Genomic DNA, 23,785 nt, shown 5'->3' on the forward strand with positions numbered 1-23,785 from the left:
GTGTTATTCTGCTAATGTTAAATGGAATGTTCTGTATATGTTTGTCAGGTCTTTTGGTCTAAAGTGTAGTTCAAGTCAAACATTTTCATTTTGATTTTTTTGTCTAGATAACTTGTACATTGTTGAATATGTGGTGTTGAAGTTGCCTACTATTTTTGTGTTGCTATTTCTCCTTTTAGTTGTATTAATGCTTGCTTTATATATTTTGGTTCTCCAATGTTGGATGCATATAGATTTTCAATTATCATATTCCTTTGATTGACTGATCCATATAGCATGATACAGTGACTTCCTTTTTCTCTTGTGACAGATTTTGACTGAATGTCTATTTTCTCTAATAAAAGTATAACAATTCCTAGTCTGTTTTAGTTACCATTTGCATGAAATTTTTTTTTTCATCTGTTTATTCTCAGTCTATGTGGGTTCTTAAGGCTACAATGAGTAGGCATTGAGTCCATTTGTGCCACTATAACAAAATACCAGATACTGGGTAATTTATTTAAAATAATAGAAAATTTTTCTGATGATTCTGGAATCTGGAAAATTTCAAGATCAAGGTGTAGGTAGGATTGGTGCCTGATGAGCATTGCTCTTTATTTCCAGGATGGAAACTTATTGGTGCATTTTCTGGAGAGGAACAATGCAGTGTCCTCACTTGGTAGAAGGAGGTAGAAAACAAGAGAGAGCTTCCTTCAACTTTCAATCTCGAGCCCTTTTATTAAGGGTGATAACCCCATTCATGTGAGTGGAGTCCTCATGACTTAATCACCTCCCAAAGCCCACATCTTTTAAAACTGATATATTGGGGATTAAGTTTCAACATAAATTTTGGAGGGGATACCATTATGCAAACCATAGCAGCAGCATATTGCTGGATCTATTTTTTAAAATCCATCCAGTCATTCTTTTTTTGAGTTGAGAATTTATTCCATTTACAATTAAAGTAATTATTAATAAAGAGGGCTTACTATTGATAGTTTAATAGCTTACTGACTGTTTAGTTATTCCCTTGTTCCTTTTTTCCAACCTTGTTGTCTTCCTTTATAAGTTGTTAAATTTGTGAAGTTATATTGTTTCCCATCTGGGTTGCCAAAATGTGTCTGGAATTGGTTCCTTCTGGTGGGTTCTTGGTCTCGCTGACTTCAAGAATGAAGCCATGGCCCTTCGTGGTGAGTGTTACAACTCTTAAAGATGGTGTGTCCAGAGTTTGTTCCTTCAGATGTGTCCAGAGTTTCTTCCTTCTGGTGAGTTCGTGGTCTCACTGATTTCAAGAATGAAGCTGTGGACCTTCCAGCGAGTGTTATAGCTCTTAAAGGTGATGCGGACCCAAAGAGTGAGCAGCAGCAAGAGTGCTGATTGGTGCATTTACAATCCTTTAGTTTGACAGAAGTTGATAACAATTTAACTTCAGTTAAACACAAATCCCTGCATTTTACCTCTTCTCTCCCACTGAAGTCACAATCTACATCTTTTATTTTGTATATCCATCAACAAGTTTTTGTAATTTTAGCTAACTTTATGTTTGTTTGCTTCAATTACTTTTTGTTGAAAATATTTCTAAAACATATCAAATTCTTGCATTGTCTTAATAACTACAAGCTGTTGACAGTAAGAGTCTGATTTTAATGATTACAGATTTTTCCAGTATTATAAGCATCACTGTTCTGAGAGTTCAATCTTCTCATACAAGACTTTAGATGTCTTGTATTGGGATGTTAAACACAAAACATAACCTCATTGAGGATTTTTTCTTCCAAATTATCAATATTGGTTGTTGTCTTGTTACTGGCTTCACTTCAAATCCCCAAAATATACCTGTTTCAGATTAATTATGCCTGTTTGAAATTACAATGAAATCACTAAATTCCATCCTTGGGATAGCTAGTTCAAGTAAATATTAAACTCTAATAAAACATGAAAGATATTAATAAAGTGGTATTGTGGGAGGGAATTATAATTCTTCATTCCCTTGAAGTCAGACCTAGTCTTCATGTTAATTGGCAAATGAAATGAGACTGTACATGAGGTATCTCACTTTCAAGCAAAAACTTTCAAACCAGTATGCGATTTACATCACTGTCCTCCTTTCCTTCTGCCAGGAGACTGGGAATGTTACAGAAAAAGGGTGTTTTATACATCTTGATCTCTGAGTAAATATGTTATGGAACAACCAATTTGAGATCCACTTGCAGCAAGCATGAGAAGTAATCCTCCAGTACTGTTTGTTACCAGAGCATAACTTAGCATATAGTGACTGATGCATGTAATCATAATTATTTCTTTATTGAACAATTTTGTGCTTTCTATATATAACAGGCTTAACAGTAAATACTTTCAGATAAAGAAATAGAAGTAATGCCTGTCCCTAAAGCAGTTTATGCCATAGTGAGATAAAAATACTAACTGGAGAATTAGATTACCTACAAATTGTCTTCCAATTTTATTCCCATCCCTTGAATTCTAAAATTGTCTGGTTCGTTACAACAAAGTAGAGAAAATTAATGAATACGTGAGTCAGTTTGATGAGAGAAACTTGGAGACTGGAATGTTCCATGAAACTAATCAACAAGGGGGTTATCATTCCTTTTGGCAACCACAATCCATACCAGGAACATGGATACAAATAGGAAAGGTTCTATATCCAGCTACAGTGAAGAAGCTGTGAGAACTTGTAGGGAAGTTTCCTTCTTTTTCAATGTCCATGAGGAAAAAAGAGAATCCACTTTGCAGCCAATATTCTTCCATCTCTGAATGGAAGCCATGGTTCCCAGCAGTTCTTGCTGCTGACTCTGCTACCCAGAATTGCTTTCCAGAGTCATGAAACACCACTGTGTAGCATGGGGTATGGAGTGTGGAAGACCTAGTAAAGGAACGCTAGAGAAACACAAAGACCAATTTATCATTAAGCTATGTCTTGCTTTTGGTTTTCCAAAAAGTCTCCTGTATGGAAATGAAGGAATTGAAGCCAGCATGAGTTGGATCTGATGGCTGTCCTCTTCTTTAACTGGAGTAGGCAGCATTTTATGGGCCTCATAAAAGGGTTTATGAGGCTTTGATGGTAAGTTGGCAGCTCAGGCTGCCTACAGTGACCTGATGAAAAACAGCTCTTCTCTACACCTTCACAAAAGGTTTATGGCTGTGGTTGTTTACTCAGACCCAAGGCAGAGCAGGGCCAGTGAAGTCAGAGAGATGGACTTCAGAAATTAAGACAGGAAGAATTTAGCTCTCACATGTTAGAACTTGGAAAGGCATCAGCCCGCAGCAGGGATTCCTAATTGAGATCCTGGGGAGGTTGAAAAGGCTTGGTTCACTGGTTCACTGAGCACACTTACAGATGCCTTTCTTCCAATTTTACCAAGTGACTGCTGTCTTCCTCTCACTTCACATTAGGACACTTCTGTCTGATGACTAAGTGCATAGGCTTTGAAGACATAAGATCTGACTTCAAATTCTTTCTCCAATGTCTTGCTAGCTGGGTGGCTTTAGGTAAGATATTTAACCTCTCTGATCCTCTGTTTCCTAATCCTGCTCAATAGCAATTAAATGAGATTATGTTTACAAAGTTCTTAAACAATGTTTGCTACACAGTGACCATTTGGAAATAAATGGCTATTAGCCAGAAGATCTGAGTTTGATATTCAGTTTTATCATCCTTACTGACAACATGGAAGGAATAGGAGAGACATAGGAATAAATCAAGATATTATGTGCCAACATGGTTTGTGAATTTTAAGATGAAATGCAAATTTAAACAGATTACACAGTCCTACAAAATAGGTTCTCGAGTAATAAAAATAATAATGACCAAACATTAATATAGTGTGAACCGTGTGTCAAAGCCTATTCCAAGCACTTTTCATGTATTAATTCCTAATTCTCATTGATCACTATAAGCTACCTAGTTTATTATCCCCATTCTACAGAATGGAAGAAACTGAGGCACAGAGAGATTAGAGAACTGGCCTAAGGAAGAGTAAATAGTAAAACTCAGGTAATCTCATTTCTTATCTTCAATACATCAATTTTCCATAATTTCTATAAATATTTCCAAACTTAGATATACATTTTGAAATTGTCAAGCATGTAGATTTGTTTTTTTTTCTTCCTTAGTGAACCAGGTGGCTGGTTTTATGTACGTGGTTAAGTGTAGCTATAGCTAATTCCACAATGAGAAAAACATGTAGCTTATCAAGTTTATCTATCTTTACCTTATTCATTACACAAATACTCATTGAATCCTTACTATGTGGTAGTTACCATGGCAGATGCTAACAGGGAAATACCTGTTAATAATAAATTTTAATAGCAAATTTATTAAAATATTTATAAAGATTTTTTTCATCTACTATTACCAGCCTATTTAGTCACTGTTTTACATCTTACTTTAACCTAGCTTCCACCATGATCATTCTAATTAACTGTATCTCAAACAACCCATTCTAGTCACTCCAATGTTTGTGTATGCGTGTATGTATGCATCATTACACCAACCTTATCAAACTCTTCATTTCCCAACGTTTGTTTAAAATTCCATGCTCAGCTCATATAACACTCCCCCCTCAGAAAGTAGTTTTCATTGACTCATTTTCCTCCCCAAGATTTTATGCATGAAACATTCAATGACTCCCCACTACTTCATAACCAAACTCTGTATTTTATTATTCAGTGCTCTTCAAGATCAGTTCCTATGCTACCTGGCTATCTTTACCTCTCATTACGTTCTTCATGCATGAAATCCTTCAATAAAATTAATTCCTCAATCTTCATTATTTGTCCTATCTCTGAATATTTATCCAATTTATTTCTTAGAATTAACTGTCTTCTCCATTAGCCTTCTTCTCTCATCAGCTTGAGTCTCAGTTAGAAGTAACTTTCCTTTCTCCATACCTCAGTGGTAATTAGCTGTGCCCTTCTCATGACTCTCTCAGGATACTGCATTTTACCTTGAACTATAGCCCATTCTATGACTATATTTTAGCCTCCAGTACGCTGTAAGGACCTCAAAGGCATGGACTAGTTATTTATCATTATATTCATTCTCAAGTCTAGCACAGAATTGTACTCCTGATAAATAAGTTCCTGTTCAATGAGTGTTACTGGATGGGCGGCAGGCTGGATGAACTAATGATCATTGGGTCACATAACTAATAAGTGAATCTGCCTACTAAGAAATACATTGAATGAAATTTGGGGCAATATTTGATTAAATATCCATATTGGCAGTTGTCATCTTCTACAAATATTTTCATTTTAGAAAATATTCTTAATTTCTATTGTCAGCAAAATTATAGAAAAGGAAAAAGCCTTAAACAAAAGTAATTGTTGTTGTTCATACTGGATTGAAACTCTGGAATTCTGCATCCTGTACATTGGGCACAGCCCTGAACATCTCCAATGTCCCTATTTCCATGCCTTTAGTTCCTCTGAACTCTGAAGAGAACTTAAATAGTGAGCCTCTGTGTATTCCTCTGGCTCTGGAAATTTCTCGGTCTATCTTGCCTCTTTCCATGGATAGTTTGGACTCAAGATGTTGTAAATCTTCCAACAAGGAAAAATTGAGAAGGAAATTTCATAGCACACAATTCACAGTCATTTGACAAGGTGTCTGGGAATAAAGCAGAGCTTGTGCCAACCAGGGAGCTGTTTTAGAGGTGTTATAAGAAAAACTTCAGCTGAACTAAATTTAAAGGAGTTTAATTGAGCAATGAGCAATTCTCAAATTTGGTAGCCCCCCAAATCACAGCAGATTCAGAAAGACTCCAGAAATGTTTCATGGTCAGAATAAATGTATAGACAAAAGAAGGGAAGTGACATGCAGAAATCGGAGGCGAGGTACAGAAACAACTGGATTGGTTACAGCACAGCATTTGCCTTATTTGAACACTCAGCAGTGTATGACTGGTTGAAGTATGGCTGCTGGGATTGGTCAAGACTCAGCTATTGTTACAGGCAAATACTCCCAGATTAGCCTTTCAGTCTTGTCTACCTATTAAGTTAGGTTGCATTTCATCCACAAGGACTCAAATGTAGAAGTACAGAGTCCTTCTCAGGCCATATTCAGAGGGAAATTCTGAAAAGGAGATTTATGAAAAGAAAAATGTCAGCTACCAATAGTCCCTCCCAAGTCTAAAACTCTAGAATTTTGTGTTGTGTTGAGATCATGAATTACATTGACTGGTGGTTCTCAGAATGGATAGATAATAGATAGATGATAGAGAGAGAGAGAGAGAGAGAGAGAGAGAGAGAGAGAGAGAGAGAGATACACAGATTGATAGAGAGATTAGAGACAGAGATGGAGATGCAGATACATATCGATGGGTGCATAATGTACACACACACACATCAATATGTAAATGTATATATGTATATACACACATATTTTATACATATGTATACAAATAAATATTTGTATATGTGTACTCACATGATATATAAAAAAATTGAAACTTTAAAGGAGCATAAAGAATGAGAAAGAAGACAAAGAGATGAGGTAGAAATGGTGCTAACTCCATTCAGCTGCAATAAAACAGGTTTTCGATTTCTATGCTTTAAAAAGAGAGAAAGGGACTCTTTTGAAGATATTTATCATTGCTCTGTAGGTAATGCTATCACTCTATACTTCTCAGCAAGGAGTACAGAGAAAGGTTGTGATGGATTAGCAATGAATGTGTTCTCTATCATGTCCATTATTTCATTAGTTTTTTTCTAGCCCCTAAATTCTGCCTCAATAAAACAAAATAAACTAATACAAATAAAGGTAAATAATTTTGCTGCATTTTTTAGTAAAGGCATGCTTGTTAAAGTATATATTATGTGACTTGTAGAGAGCCTTTGACTCATCTCCACCTACTCATTTGCCAAGGAAATGTGAAAAGAGGAAGAAAGATGGGTGCAAGAGGTGGTCCACAAGTTATCCAAATTCAAGCACAAGTACCTCATTTCTTAAAACAAAAAATAAATATTAAAACTATGATAGAAAGCAAGTTATGGTAATTACAAGTGAGAATGTATTCAACTAATTTCCCCCTCCTAAAAAAAAATACTTGATTTGTTTGGATTTAGAGACATGGTTAGAGGGGAGAGCCCTGGGATTGCTAATATTTGAGTGTCTGGCATATGAGTATTAGAAATGTCCTCCCCGTGGATTCTTCAAAACAACTTTGTAAGGCACATTCTTTTCCCCCCTTATACAAATGAGGCTATAGAACTATACATTTTAAAATAGTTAATTTTATGTTACATGAATTTTACTTCAATAAAATACATTGTAAGCATGAGAAAAAAAAAGAAAGAAAGAAAGAAAGAAAGAAAGAAAGAAAGAAAGAAAGAAAGAAAGAAAGAAAGAAAGAAAGAAAGAAAGAAAAAAGAAAGAAGATTAAGTGCTCTAACTAACCAGCCTAAAGTTATCCAGTTAGTAATTCGTAGACACAAAATATGAGCCCAGTAGCCTGCCCCAAAGTTCTGGGCTCCATAATAATCTTTGTTTAATCTGTTACTGTACATTCCAGGATGAAAGTGATTTATTTTTACATCTCTGATTATTTTTAACATTGCTACAAGTAAGAGATAAGAAAGTTGAGGCATTTTAACATCAATATCATAGATAGGCAAACTGAGCCTCAGAAAGTTTAAGTTATTTGCTCACTTGATGTTGTAGTGCCTAAGACATATATTCAGCCCTGGTTCAAAAGCCTGTTCTTCTTTCAGTAGAGCATTATGTGTTTCACCAAACTCAGCATCAAGACAAAGCATCGCATATGCTTTTTTTTAATTCCTTTAACACATTGTCCTATTTGAAAAAACAGATTACAATTATGCACATACAAACACACTTATTACACTGCAGAATTATTTGTAATATACATTATATGTGAAATGTGTAATTTTTCATTAGCACAAAGAATCCTAGCCAAATTGTTCTAATGTAGGAAGGCTGAATAAAGAATAGCAGAAACTCCTCCAGCAGAAGAAAATTGCATAAACACAAAAAACACTAATAGCTGTACTCGGTAATAGTAATAGAAGTATGAGTGTGTCTTTGCTTGAATGGAGTAAAACAGCATTTTAATGAAAGAACTTTAATTTGACATTTAGTTAACTACGACTTCACAGAATCATGTTTCATTACAAAATGAGAGCCAATCTTAGCAATGATTACAACACTAGTCATTATAGAAATATTTCTTATTTTATTCTCCCAATCGATATCCTCCAAATTTTATACTAGGATTTCTTTTTCTGCTTCTGAATTGAAAGAAGAATTAAAGAGAGCCAAGGAACTTCCCAGAAGACATTATCTCAATAAACAATATTGCTTTACAATCTCCAAAAAAAGATTCACATACATTAGCACTTTTTTGTTGCTTGGTTTTTATTGTTGTTGTTTTTGGGTGTGCGTTTTTGTTTGTTTTTTGTTTTTTGTTTTTTTGACATGACGTCTCTGTCACTAGGCTGGAGTGCAGTGGCGCAATCTCGGCTCACTGCAACCTCCACTTCCCAGGTTAAAGAGAGTCTCCTGCCTCTGCCTCCCAAATAACTGGGACCACAGGCACGCACCACCATGCCCAGCTAATTTTTGTATTTTTAGTGGAGTCGGGGTTTCCTCTTGTTGGCCAGAATAGTCTCAATCTCTTGACTTTGCGATCTGCCCACCCCGGCCTCCTGAAGTGCTGAGATTACAGGCGTGAACCACAATGCCCAGCCAGCAATTTTTAAACTTATAATCACTATTTAAAGATTAAAGATAGGCATTATTTTCCCTTAAATAAAAGAGGAAATTGAAGTCAAGTGTATCCAGTGACTTATCGAAGTTTGCATAGCTAGTGTGTGAGGGTTAGAACCAAAATGTAGTCATGTCATGACCCATCTACTGTATCTCCTCTTTACATTTGGGCTTCATTCAGCTTATCTCAGGTCTAGAAAATATTAAGAAGTTTCATCAGTATCAAGTAGCCATGATATCCTACAGGCAATTTGGAATTCAATCTAATTGTGTTTCTAATCTTAGAATCCACTTATTCTTTTAATCTCAGCTCATTAGAACGGGAAGAACTATAGATGATATTCATTGAACAAATATTACTTTGTCCTCTTAGCATCCAGAGAACACACTAGTTTCCAGAGACACAAAGATGAGTAAGACATAATCCGTAACTCTAAATAACTGAAGTAACTGATTATAATGCAAATTATTTGCACACAAGAAGAAAAAAAGTATTACAGCTGCTGGGCTTGAAGTGTGTGCAAGATAGAGAATGCTTAATTTTGCCACTGGGCACATGAAAAGGAAAGATTCACAGAGGAGGTGACGCTTTAGTTGGAATTTTTTTAACGTATTGATGTTCACCGAAGTGGAGGGGTTGGATAAAGAGGTGGGGGATGAAAGACGTAATGTCTAGCTATCTTTCCCATTAATTGAGAAGATGACATTATTCACAGCCACAGAGAACACAAGCAAACTGTGAAGATGCCTGCCTGGCTCACATTTGCATGTTGGCCTTGAGATATCACAGGAATCTTTGAATGAAGATGTCAGTCTATGTTTCAGATTCTACACTGAGGATGTATGAATCCTTAGCACTGAGGAGGTATTTGAAGCCATGGAGAGATGATCTCATCCAACGCTCTCTCCTCACTGCCACCAACTTATTTTACAGTTTTGAAATCTGTTGTTTAGGAAAGTTTACTCAGAGACATATGCTAGGGCAAATGGCTACTTTTAAGCAGAGTCAGCCTAAAGATTTCTTCACTCCCAGCCCAGCAGTGAAGTCCATAATAAGTTCAGGCACAATGCTTCATAAGGAAAGACATGAAAAAGCAAACTGAATCTACACATCTCAACCAAAATATTAGGTTCAGAGATATTACACATGTGAGAGAATTTTAAAGTTAAACTATCCCTGGTTGAACTGCTTCCTGAAACACCTGCCACATTTAGTTGTCATCAAAGTGAATTCATTAAAAAGCAGAACAGCCCCCAGGGCAAGAGATTCTTTGCATAAATTAGGTGTGAGGGATGAAAAGCATATTTGAAATGTCTCCATAGGAGAGCAGAGAAATATTAGTTTGCTGCCGAGCTGAATAACTTCCTAGAACAAACTCTTGAGAGTCTGTGGTTCTGTTTCTGTAACATGAAGAAAAATTACTACTCATGAGAAGAACAGCAGTTCTGAGGGGAATATCAGGTTACCCCTCCATTGGTTAGCAAATATCTAAGCAGGCAGCTCTTCTAAAATGCAGTCTCCAAAGTAAACCCTGTGTCTTCTCCTTCAGATTGATTGATCAAAGTACAACTGATATGCCCTGACAATTCAGAATATCCACCTCCATAGAGTCAAAGACTGGGACTCATTTTCTAAAATTATTTACTTTTTTTATTCAAACATGTCAAGATGCCTAATAGCAAAGTTGGTTCTATAATTTTAAAAACTTTCAAATTAAAGGCAGTAGAAATTTTTTAAATTAATCATGGGGTGAGTAACAGAATGGTGTGCTCCCATCACCCCCCTCACATAACCATACACTTCTCATCCTTTATGACACGACCTAATGGTGTATCTCAACACCTCATGTTCTCAATGCAAGGTTCAAATATCTGAGATAATAAGAAACAACTCTGTCTGGAAAACTAATCAGAAAGTGATAGATAATCATTTATTAAATTATGTTTTGAGTTTTAAAACATAATCTACTGTTTTGTGTAATATCACAAAATTTTCTACAGGATAAAAAATAATAAAGTAAAAAATGAGAAAAACTCATGTAAAATGTACTCCCAAACCCATTGCCCATATAGACTTGCAGGGAGTCTGTCCTTCATTCATTATTCATTCACGTAACTATCAGAGCTAGGTTCAAACCACAGCTCCACTATTGGTTACATGTTATGTTCCAGATACTTCACCAGGCTGTGCAGAGAAATACCTTTAAAAAACATAAACACTGCCCTCAAGGATTTAGCAGTACAATGTGGACCCAGACATTCAAATAAAGAATTGTTATTTAGACCAGGTGCAGTGGCTCACACCTGTAATCCCAGCACTTCGGGAGGCCAAGGCAGGCAGATCACGAGGTCAGAAGATCGAGACCATCCTGGCTAACGTGGTAAAACCCTGTCTCTACCAAAAATATAAAACATTAGCCAGGCGTGGTGGCGGGTGCCTGTAGTCCCAGCTACTCGGGAGGCTGAGGCAGGAGAATAGTGTGAACCTGGGAGACGGAGCTTGCAGTGAGTGAGATGGTGCCACTGCACCCTAGCCTGGGCAACAGAGCAAGACTCCATCTCAAAAAAATAAACAAATAATTGTCATTTAAATTACTGAATGAAGAGGAGGAGGATGTGGAGGTGGGAAAGGAGCAGGAGGATAGACTTGTGTGCAAGGGAGCTCAGGGGAAGGAATGGGTAGGTCAGGGAAAGTATTCCAGAGGGAGGGAACGTTAGAGAACCTCAATGGAGGAGCAAGAGATTTATAAGCAATTTCAGGAGAGATGGTCTTTCACACAGGTGGCAAGGAATACTTTACAACAAAATTTTAAGGTAGGTACCATCTATCCACAGACTTGTTGTATTTCATCATTGTCTTATTCAGTCCAAGATGCTATAACAAAGTGCCATAGATTTGCTGGCTTATAAACAACAGAAATTTATTCTCACACTTCTGGAAGCTGAAAGTCTGAGATCAGAGTACCAGCGTGGTCAGCTTTTGGTGAGAACCACCTTCTGGGGTGTAGAGTGCCAACTTCCCATTCCCTCCAATTCCATCCATGAGGGCTCTACCCTCATGACCTGTTACCTCCTAAAGGCCCTACTGCCAAATACCATCACATTGGGGGTTAGAATTGCTATACATGATACTGGGGAGGAAATAAGCATTCAGTCCACTGCAACCTTTTCTCTCTTACTTAAGTGCTTTAGAGTATTTCCTTTGTTTCCCAGAATCTCTACAATAACCTTCAACCTAAGAATGTACTATTAGGTTGCACATTACTGTTAGGTAAACATGAACCCCTGTTTACCTGACCTTTCCCATCCTTAGCTCAGATTTTAACACTAGTTCCCTAAAGGGAAGCATTGGTATAGCTAATTCTAAGGTGTCTTAAGAGTGTCTTGGGCATAAGTTATAAACGGATTCAAATCCCTCCTTCCCTCTGTCCTAGCTTTGTGACACTGAGCTTAAACTTTCTGAGCTTTAGTTTTTTCATCTGCGTAGGTAAGACTGTAACTCGTGGGTTATCTGAAATTGAATAGTCAATATCTTACTTCCCTAAGTAAAGACTGATACCATTTTCTTCGATAAGAATACACAAAAGGAAATTTTTGGCAAATTTGATATTTTACGTTTCAATAGATATGTTTAAAATATGCAAATGCATTCTCATAATACTATGATATGAACTCTTGTGTAAGATAATGTTTTATGTAAAGTAGTATTTGAATTTTAAAAATTGTTATTTCAACTCATATTTTGTGAACCTATTTTATTGCAGTTGTTCAAATGTATAGTCAACATCATTGCCTTTATCATCACTGAAGACAAGATTCAAGTCATCCAAAACCAGTTTCCAGAGCACAGTATTGTCACTTTCTTGAAATATGGCACTTTTCATGCTATAACACTGTTTGACTCCTTGTATAATGCTGTCTCTGGAATTTTATCACTGGGTACAAGTGCCCATTTGCTTTTTCTGACTGTGCTATTAAAAATATTCAAGGTTTAGTCCAGCTGTGCAGAAATAAATCAAAGTAAGAAGCTTGAGAATGACAAAATTAAGTTTAGAAATGAAACAAAGAAAGAAGGAAAAATAGCAGGAAGGGATAAAGAAAGAGAGGGAGGGAGGAAGGAAGGAAGGAAGGAAAGAAGGAAGAGGAAGAGAGGGGAGAGAAGGAGGGAGAGAGAAATCAAGAGAGGGAGGGAAGAAGGAAGAGAAAAAAGGAAGGAAGAAAAGACAGGAAGAAAGAGAGGAAGGAATTGAAAGATAAAGGGAAAAGGGACCAGGAAAGAGGGAGGAAGAAAAGAGAAAATGAGGCCAGGAGTGGTGGCTCACAGCTGTAATCCCAGCATTTTGGGAGGCCAAGGCAGGCAGATCACTGAAGGTCAGGAGTTCAAGACCAGCCCGGCCAACATGGTGAAACCCTGTCTCTATTAAACATACAAAAATTAGTGGACTTAGTGGCAGGCGTCTGTAATCTCAGCTATGCTGCAGGCTGTGGCAGGAGAATCGCTTGAAACCAGGAGGCAGAGGTTGCAGTAAGCTGAGATCGCACCATTGCACTGCAGCCTGGGTGACAGAGAAAGACTTTGTCTCAAAAACCAAAACAAAATAAAACAAAGGAAGGGGAAAAGGAGGAAGAAAGGACAGGAAAGAAGAAAAGGAGAGAGGAAGAAAGGAAAACTAGTTAAATGTGGCTACATCTAAAATGCTGTTTAATATGATTATAAAATCATTAAAAATATAAAACTAAACATGAAACAGAAGGTACAGGTGCCCACCACCATGCCCGGTAAATTTTTGTATTTTTAGTAGAGACAGGGTTTCACCATATTGGTCAGGCTGGTCTCCAACTCCTGACCTTAGGTGATCCGCCCACCTCGGCCTCCCAAAGTGTTGGGATTACAGGCGTGAGCCACCGTGACTGGCCTTATGTTAACATTTATAATTTAATACTAACAACAATGAATTGAAAACTCTAAACTATATCATTATAAAGAGATGATGGGGAAAGAACTAAGAGGAGGTAAAAATCCATATTCAAGGAGACTACTTTTCCTTTTAAAACAGAGTAATCTCTACCTTATTTCTCTTTTTCCAGAGGCAATCACTCTCAATTCTTTGAGTTGAATATTCTTATGTATCTTTCCTTTTGTCTGCTACCACTCTATTGCTTTCTTTTTCAATTTTAGCTTTATCTGTTGACTTTTTCCGTGAAAGATAAATATTTGCTTCTATTTCCAGTGTCAGCCTCCAACACATACACTCAAATATACTCATTTATTTTTATTCTCCCCACCTCACAACATGGTTAAATATGTTTACATTATTTTAACTATTAAAATGCTATTCACAGCTTCTATCAGACTGGGTAGTAATGATTAGTTTTTCTTTTCTGTAACATGTTGACTTTTGGAAGAAGCCTCTTTCAGAAACATCAGCTCAAATTAAAACAGACTGTATCCTACATGGACACACACCTCTTATCATGGCCTATGGGGGGTGTTGGCACGAGGGAAAACTCAGAGAAAGATTAATAGGATGATGTATAGCCCCTGTGGCTGCAGTTGACTTGAGACCAACTGCTCATGGCCTCAGATCTTGAGAGACGGGTGCTCGTCTTCTCCTGCCTCCACTAGCCGGTTCTAAATTCCGCTCACCCTCAGCTGTCATCTTGGCAAAGTTTGGTGGATTACTTTGATAGTGTGACCTAACCCTTCATACCTGAAGGATCTGAACACTTGATAGCCATACCCTCTTCAGTGCAGGGTTTGTCCACAGATCCATTAGCAGTTATAACGGGAAAAGGGAGTACCAGAGGCACCCAAGTAGATCACCTGGGTTCCCCACATACTCTTCTCTACCACCACTGGTATAAGCAGCCCTATCTGTTCCTGCTGATCAAGGTCAATTCACCCTCCCAGTATAGCAAGTCCTCTTATTGCCTGATGGTTTCTGGGCTCAGAGACTCCAAAGTGCCCAGGTGGTAGCTATAAATTATAATTCAACAGGACCTTTGTTGTGTTTATTGGTTCCTTTTGAGACCAAGAACCCCAACCCAGGGAAGCTCAGAGTTGAGGAGACAGGATGGAGAAAATCCCCTGGAGATCTTTAAGAGGAATGATAAATGAGGCCACTCTTGCTTCCATGCCTTGGGTCTTGGAACCATTCATCTATCTTTGTGCAAACACAGAGCCATATCAAAATATCTCATTTAATAGACATACTACCTTCTACAGGATGGCACTTCATATTTTTAGAGTGTTTTCTGTAAACTAGTACTTCAGTTGTACAACTAGAAGTATTCTATGAGGCCAGTGGCCTTTGGATGATAAAGTACATGACATGACTAGTGGGCCCAGGGACCACGGCCTACTTCTGCATCCCCTTCACTATAAGGTAGGTCCCCTGGTTGGATGTTTTGTTGTTTGGGATTCCAGGCCCATGTACCAGGCATTCTTTAAGCACCTGGATAGTGGTAGTGGCTAAGACTCTACTAGCAAGAAAAACAAATCTATACTTGAAATAGAGGAATAACTGGCCCTTTGTGGATATAAGGGACCTGATATCAAATTGCCACCAGGTGGCCAGGTGGTCTCCCTGAGGAATAGTGCCATAAAGGAGTTCCGGGAGGAGGGAGTTCAGTGTTCATTTCTCTTGCTGAAAAGTTGAACACTCAGAGGAAGCAATAGCAGGATCAGCCTTAGTAATGGGTTGTCTATGCTGTTGGGCCCTTAGGTAGCCTCCATCTTTGCCTCCATGACTCTCCACTCATGTATTTTTCCTGGCTTGTAGATGACCACCTTCTCACTGTGTCCTCCTATGGCCTTTCCTTGGTGCATGTACATGGAGAGAGAAGTCATGTGAGCACAGCAAGATGGTGGCTGCCAAAAGCCAAGAAAAGAGAACTCAGAATGAAACCTACCTCGCCACGGTATTGATCTTGGACTTCCCACTTTCCAGAGCTGTGAAAAATAAATTTCTATAGTTTAAGCAACACAGTATATGATATTTTGTTATGGTACCTGAGCAGATTGATAAAGTTTTGGGTATCAGAAGTAAGGTGCTGCTGTAACAAATGCCTAAAAATGTGGAGGTGGCTTTGGAACTGAGTGATGGGTAGGGGCTAGATGAGTTTTGTGGTGCTTGCTAAAAATAAAATTAAGATTGTCATGAAAAGTTTGTTGTAGAAATATAAATATTAAAGGCAATTCTTTTGAGGGCTTTGAAGAAAAGAGGAGAGCTAAAGAAAAAGCCTCCATGTTCTTAGAGAATATGTAGAGAATAATCCTGAATAGAATGTTGGTAAAAATAAGAATGCTAAAGTCATTCCAGTGTGGTATCAGACAGAAATGAGGAAATTGTTATTGTACAATGGAGCAAAGGTGATCACTGTTATAAAGTGCTAGAGGACTTGCCTAAATTGTGTTCTAGTGCTTCAGGGGAGATACCACTTGTGAAAGGTGGAAATGCATGTTTATGTGAGGAGATTTCTAAGTAAAATGTTCAAGGTATAGACTGGATCCTCCTGACTACTTATAATAAAATGCAAGAGGTGACAGTTGAACTGACAAAGGAAATGCTAATCAAAAAGTAACAGCAACTTAAAGATTTGAAACACTACCTGCTTGTTCATATTTCAAAAATATGAGGAAGTATAGTCTGAAAAGAGTGCTAGGGATGTGGCTGAACAACAATTTGATAGGGAGATTGGTATGGGTGTGAACAAAAGATCTAATCTGATAAGAAATAGTTATGGGACTACACCAGCAGAAACACTGCCAGCTGGGACTAAAGGACATAAAAAACTAGATGGAATGGAGGAAGTTGGACTTCTGCAATCCTGTAGAATGGGACCGAAGTGCTATTCAGCTGCAAACATGCATTATCCTTCAGGAAAAGGGAAGAATGACCCTAAAAGTGATTCAGAGATCAGCAGGGCTTGCATCTTAATCTTGGACTTCCCAGCCAAGATAAATACATTCCTAATTTAAATTTAAATTTTTAATGTTTAAGCCTGTAGTATTTTGTTTTGACAGCCTGAACAGACTAGTTCACTCTCCAATTCAAAAAGGCCTACTCAGTGTCATGTTTGTTTGGTTTATGGATATGGATGCCATATTAGTTTCCTTGGGTAGTTGTAACAAAGTGCCAACCAGGCGGCTTAAAGCAACAGAAATCTATTGTCTCACAGTCCTGAATGCTAGACATCTGAAACAAAGGTGTCAGCAGGACCATGCTCCCTCTGAAGGCACTAGAAAAGGGAATTTTCCATACCTTTTTTCTAATACCTAGTAGCTTCAGGCATTCCTTAACTTGCAGATGCATTCCTCTAGAGTTCCATTTTCACACTGTGCTATCTCAGTGTTTTCATGTTATCATCTTTCTGTTCATGTCTGTCCTCTTGTTTAAATGTTCTCTTTTAATACAAATCAAAACCACTCACACCAGTCATGATGGCTATTATTAAAAATTCAAAAAATAATAGATACTGGCATGGTTGCAGAGAAAAGGGAACACACACACTTTTGGTGGAGGGTAAATTAGTTCCACCTTTGTGGAAAGGAGTACAGCAGTTCCTCAAAGAACTAAAAGCAGAACGACCATGCTATCTGGTAATCCCATTACTGGGTATATTAGTCTGTTTTCATGCTGTTGATAAAGACACACCTGAGATTGGGTAATTTATAAAGCAAAGAGGTTTAATTGACTCACAGTTCCACATAGCAGGAGAGGCCTCACCATCAGGGTGGAAGATGAAGGAGGAGCAAAGGAACATCTTACATGGTGGCTGGCAAAGAGAGAATGAGAGGCAAGTGAAAGGGATTTCCCCTTATAAAACCATCAGATCTTGTGAGACATATTCACTATCATGAGAACAGTATGGGGGAAACTGCCCCCATGATTCAATTAACTTCCACTGGGTCCCTCCCACAATATGTGGGAATTATGGGAAATACAATTCAAGATAAGATTTGGATGGGGCACAGCCAAACCATATCATTCTGCCCTGACCCCTCCCAAATTTCATGCCCTCACATTTCAAAACCAATCATGCCTTTCCAACAGTCCCCCAGAGTCTTAACTCATTTAAGCATTAATTCAAAAGTGCACAGTCCTAAGTCTCATTTGAGATAAGGCAAGTTCCTTCTGCCTATGAGCCTGTAAAATCAAAAGCAAATTAGTAACTTCCCAGATACAATAGGGATACAGGGATTGGGTAAACATACCCATTCCATATTGGAGAAATTGGCCTCCCAAAAAAGGGACTAAAAGTCCCATGCAAGTCTGAAATCCAGTGGGACAAATATTAAAGCTCCAAAATGATCCCCTTTGACTCCATATCTCACATCTAGGTCATGCTGATGCAAGAGGTGGGTTCCCATAGTCTTGGGCAGCTCCACCTTTGTGACTTTGCAGGTTACAGCCTCCCTCCCAGCTGATTTCACAGGCTAGCATTGAATGTCTGCAGCTTTTTTAGGTGTACAGTGCAAGCTATCAGTGGATCTACGATTCTGGGGTCTGAAGGATGGTGGCCCTCTTCTCACAGCTCCACCAGGCAGTGCCCCAGTGGGGACTATGTGTGGTGGCTTCAACCCCACATTTCCCTTCTACACTGCCCTAGCAGAGGTTCTCCATGAGGGCCTCATCCCTGTAGCAAACTTTTGCCTGGACATCCAGGCATTTCCATACATCCTTTTAAATCTAGATGGAAGTTCCCAAACCTCAATTCTGTGCACCTGCAGACTCAACAGAATGTGGAAACTGCCAAGGTTTGGGGCTTGCACGCTCTGAAGCAATGGCCTGAGCTGTACCTTGGCCCCTTTTAGTCATGGTAAGAGCAGCTGGGACACAGGGCAGTAAGTCCCTAAGCTGCACACAGCAGGGGGCCCCTGGATCTGACCCACAAAACCATTTTTTCCTCCTAGAACTCCAGGCCTGCGATGGGAGGAGCTGCCATGAAGCCCTCTGACATACCTTGGAGACATTTTCCCCATTATCTTGGGGATTAACACTGGACTTTTTGTTACTATGCAAATTTCTGCAGCCAGCTTGAATTTCTCCTCAGAAAATGGGTTTTTATTTTCTATTGCATCATCAGGCTGCAAATTTTCTGAACGGTCATGCTCTGTTTCTTTTTTAAAACTGAATGCTTTTAATAGCACCCAAGTCGCCTCTTGAATGCTTTGCTGCTTAGAAAATTCTTCTTCCAGATACCCTAAATCATCTCCCTCAAGTACAAAGTTCTACAAATCTCTAGAGCAGGAGCAAAATTCTGCCTGTCTTTGTGCTAAAACATAGCAAGAGTCACCTTTACTTCAGTTCCCAACAAGTTCTTCATCTCCATCTGAGACCGCCTCAGCCTTGATTTCATTGTCTATATCATTACCAGCATTTTGGTCAAAGGCACTCTACAAGTCTCTAGGAAGTACCAAACTTTCCCACATTTCCTGTTTTCTTCTGAGGCCTCCAAAAAGTCCCAAATGCTGCGTGTTATCCAGTTCCAAACTCACTTCCACATTTTCGAGTATCTTCATAGCAGTGCCCCACTCTACCAGTACCGATTTACTGTATTAGTTTGTTTTCATGCTGCTGCTGGACACAGTGGAAACTGGGTAATTTATAAAGGAAAGAGGTTTAATTGACTCACAGTTCTACGTGACTGGGGAGGCCTCACAATCATGGTGGAAGATGAAGGAAGAAAAAAGGGCCATCTTACATGGCAACAAGCAAAGACAGAATGAGAACCAAGTGACAGGGATTTCCCCTTATAAAACCATCTTGTCTTGTGAGACTTATTCACTACCATGAGAATAGTATAGGGCAAAATGCCCCCATCATTCAATTATCTCCTACCAGGTCCCTCCCACAACATATGGGAATTATGGGAACTACAATTCAAGATGAGTTTTGGGTGGAGACGCAGCCAAACCATATCACTGGGTATATACGCAAAAGAATATAAATAAGTCTACCATAAAGACACATACAGGCAAATGTTCATTGCAGCACTATTCACAATAGCAAAAACATGAAATCAGCCTAAATGTCCATTAATGACAGATTGGATAATCTGGATATATGTGGTACAAATATTCAATGGTATACTATGAAGCCATAAAAAAGATGAGATTATGCCTTTAGTGAAAACATGGATGGAGCTGGAGGCTATTATCCTTAGCAAACTAACACAGGAACAGAAAAACAAATATTGCATGTTGTCACTTATAAGTGGTAGCTAAATGATAAGAACTTATAAACACAGAGACAACAGACACTAGGATCTACTCAAGGTGGGAGGATGAGAGGAGGAAGAGGAGCAGAAAATATCACTATTGGGTACCAGACTTAATACCTGGGTGAGGGAATAATATGTACAACAAATTCCCATGGCGTGTGTTTATCTTTGTAACAAACCTTCATATGTGAGTAAATAAATTTTCTCTTTTTATGAGGACACCAGTCCTATTGGATTAGGGCCCACCTAAATGATCTCATTTCAACTTGATTATCTCTATAAAGACCCTATGTCCCAATAAGATAGTCTGAGGTATGAGGGGTTAGAACTTTAATATATCATTTTTTGGAGGGAGGGGGCACAATTCAACCCTTAATAGATAAATATGTAGCAATTTCTCTTTCACTTCAGAGGCAATATACTGATAACTGCCTGACCACTCAACTTACATGGAAAGGAACAGAAGTCCTCAGCCAATAACCAGCCCCAAATTGCTAGCCATGCAAGGAGCCACCTCGGAAGTGGATCCTCCAGCCCCAGTCAAACCTTCAGGAGACTGAAGCCCTGACCAACATCTGACCACAACCTCATGAGGTATCCCAAAGCAGAGACACTCAACCAAGCTAATTCTGCATGCTTGACCCATAGACACCATGAGAGATCATGAATAATTACTTTTAAAAATTTACTATTTTGAGGCCGGGCGCGGTGGCTCAAGCCTGTAATCCCAGCACTTTGGGAGGCCGAGACGGGCGAATCACAAAGTCAGGAGATCGAGACCATCCTGGCTAACCCGATGAAACCCCGTCTCTACTAAAAAATACAAAAAACTAGTCGGGCGAGGTGACGGGCGCCTGTAGTCCCAGCTACTTGGGAGGCTGAGGCAGGAGAATGGCATAAACCCGAAAGGCGGAGCTTGCAGTGAGCTGAGATCCAGCCACTGTACTCCAGCCTGGGCGACAGAGCACGACTCCATCTCAAAAAAAAAAAAAAAAAAAAAAAAATTTACTATTTTGGATGACCTATTATAACTCATTAGATAAGACAATTCATAGTGTTTCTTCTCTCAGAAGATCCTTCTGATATGGAAAGTCATTTGTTTTATAATATTTTAATGAATATTCTCGTGACATCATTTCTGCTATCATCTTTTTCTGGAACTCTTATTATTCCCGTTTTTAACATTTCAGATTTTTTTTAAATGTTCTTGTGTTTTTTCTGTGTTTTTTCATTACCTTCTAAAAGTTTCTCAAATTTTTCTGGTGCATATCTATGAAGTTTTGTATTCCTGTTTTATAGCTTTCCAAAAATCTTGTTTCTGTCATCTGAATATTTCTTTTGATAATATCTTATTTTTACATAGACCTAATAACTTCTCTTGGCTCTCTGAGATTACTGATCATGGGTTTTTTAAGGAGTGTTTTTGTGCCCCCCTGCAGGGTTTTTACCCAAATGTATTTGTGTACATATTCATATCATAATTCCTATGTATATATATACCCCCATCCTATATATAGGATGTTAGGATACACATATATGTGTATATATGTGTACAAAGGAGTTAGGATACACATATATGTACATATACATATCCTATATATGTACATTTTATATATAGTGTGTATATATAGTATATATAAGTAGGTATATAAATGAATATAAAGGTGGGATGAAGTGGTCTGAGCATACCAGTTAAGAATAAATAAAAGTTCACCTTACAAAATGGGAAGCTATACCATGCTGTAGGTTAAATTAATCCATAAATTTATTATTATTTCATTAAAAATACAAATATATTTCTTTTTCTGGAACTATGAAAGAAGATTCTACAGTTTAAGTGAAAAAATAAATTTGAAATAGCTTGTAAATTTCTGAACAAGAGGAATAAAGAGAGATTAGTCATAGTAGATAATAAAGTATGCTAAACAGTAAAAGAATACTTTAGTATTGGTATATCAGTGTGCAGACATATCCATGCATCAGAAAATATGTCTACATATAGAACCAAATATATTACGGTTTTTTTTTTTTTTTTTTTTTTTTTGAGATGGAGTCTCGCTTTGTCACCCAGGCTGGGGGCAGTGGCGTGATCTCAGCTTATTGCAAGCTCCGCCTCCCGAGTTCATGCCATTCTCCTGCCTCAGCCTCCTTAGTAGCTGGGACTATAGGCACCCACCACCGCGCCTGGCTAAATTTTTATATTTTTAGTAGAGACGGGGTTTCACCATGGTCTTGAGCTCCTGACCTCATGATCCGCCTGCCTCAGCCTCCCAAAGTGCTGGGATTACAGGCATGAGCCACCGCGCCTGGCCTATTATGGAATTTTAATGTATGATGAATTTGGCATTTCAGGTCTGAGGGAAAATATGCATTATTTCATAAATTTCGTTCAACAAATTAAATAGCCATGTGTTTTTGAGCTCCTGACCTCATGATCCGCCTGCCTCAGCCTCCCAAAGTGCTGGGATTACAGGCATGAGCCACCGCGCCTGGCCTATTATGGAATTTTAATGTATGATGAATTTGGCATTTCAGGTCTGAGGGAAAATATGCATTATTTCATAAATTTCGTTCAACAAATTAAATAGCCATGTGTAAGAAAATAAAGTAAAATTCTTACCTCACACTTCACATCAAAATAAATACCTCATGAATCAAAGATTTTAACACATAAAAAAGAAGCATAAAAGACATAGAACAAACTGTAATAGAGCTTTTAAGAATTTTCAGTGTAGCAAAGACCTTTTTAGGAGTGCCCAAAATACAGAAGCCATAAAAATCTGGTAACTTTGAAGGCATAAAAAATAATCTGCTTGGACAAAAGCTACTATATGTAGTACCAAAAGAAAAGTGATAAAGTGTGAATTAATATTTGCAACTCATGTCGCAGGTGAAGTGCTAATGTGCTTTTCAATTAAGACAAAAAATGAATGACATTCTAATAGAAAATATGGCCAGAGGCTACAAGCTCACTCAATTCACCAAAAAAGAATTCCAAATGGCTCTTAAACAAATATATATAGACCTCATTCATAATAAGAGAAAACGCAAATTACATTTACAATAAGATCTGATGTTTTTTAACTGGCCAGGTTAGGCAAGATCAAATAATTTAATAGCAATGTATTGTCTCAGGAAATATGTATTCTCATACACAACTCCTGGGAGAGCAAATTGAAACTTCTATGGAGAGCAATTTGACTGTTTCTATCAGAGTAAAAATTGTATCTCCCCTTTGGTCCAGGTTATAGTCCTGTGTATCTCTTCTACATGCACACTGGCATGTGTATAAAATGACAGATGTACAAGGATATTCATTACTACATTTTGTAGCATCAAGGTATGGGGGCAGAGAATGCCCAAAGCTCTAACAGTAGAAGACTGGATAAACCAATAACGGTCCCATAATATAAACCAGCACTGCATAGCAATAGAAATGAATAAAATGTCTCCATAGGTACAGGCATGTGATAATTTGAAGATATATGTTATATTCAAAAAGATAATTTGAAAATGCAATGTAGAGTACAATCTCATTTGTGAAACAGAAGACTCGTAGAAAATATGTATATATTACTATAAATACATGTGTATAATTTAGAGTATCTCTGAATGAATTCACAAGAAGTTGACTTGGCCTCTGAATAAGAAAAAATGTGTGGCTGAGGAACAGAGGTTAGAGAAAGTTTTATTTTTCCTTGCATATCCTTGTGTTGGATTGCCTATTCAATAAAATTAACAATAAGAGAAAAATAGAAACCACAACAAATGAGATGATACAACAAAATACATATAGAAGATTCAGAAATAATTTTTTAAGGAAAAGCTGCAATAGAT

General features: G+C 38.0%; 1 long non-coding RNA gene across 1 annotated transcript in view; it reads right to left on the minus strand.

The window, feature by feature from the left end:
- LOC139362231 (uncharacterized) overlaps window positions 1-17,502 on the minus strand; it is a 38,863-nt gene extending 21,361 nt beyond the window's left edge. Inside the window, exon 1 of the long non-coding RNA XR_011620664.1 lies at window positions 17,425-17,502. This is a non-coding gene — a long non-coding RNA (uncharacterized lncRNA). The remainder of the gene's footprint in view (window positions 1-17,424) is intronic.
- Window positions 17,503-23,785: the final 6,283 nt, after the last annotated feature.

Source organism: Macaca nemestrina, chromosome 3, assembly GCF_043159975.1.
Source record: "Macaca nemestrina isolate mMacNem1 chromosome 3, mMacNem.hap1, whole genome shotgun sequence".
Classification (NCBI taxonomy): domain Eukaryota; kingdom Metazoa; phylum Chordata; class Mammalia; order Primates; family Cercopithecidae; genus Macaca; species Macaca nemestrina.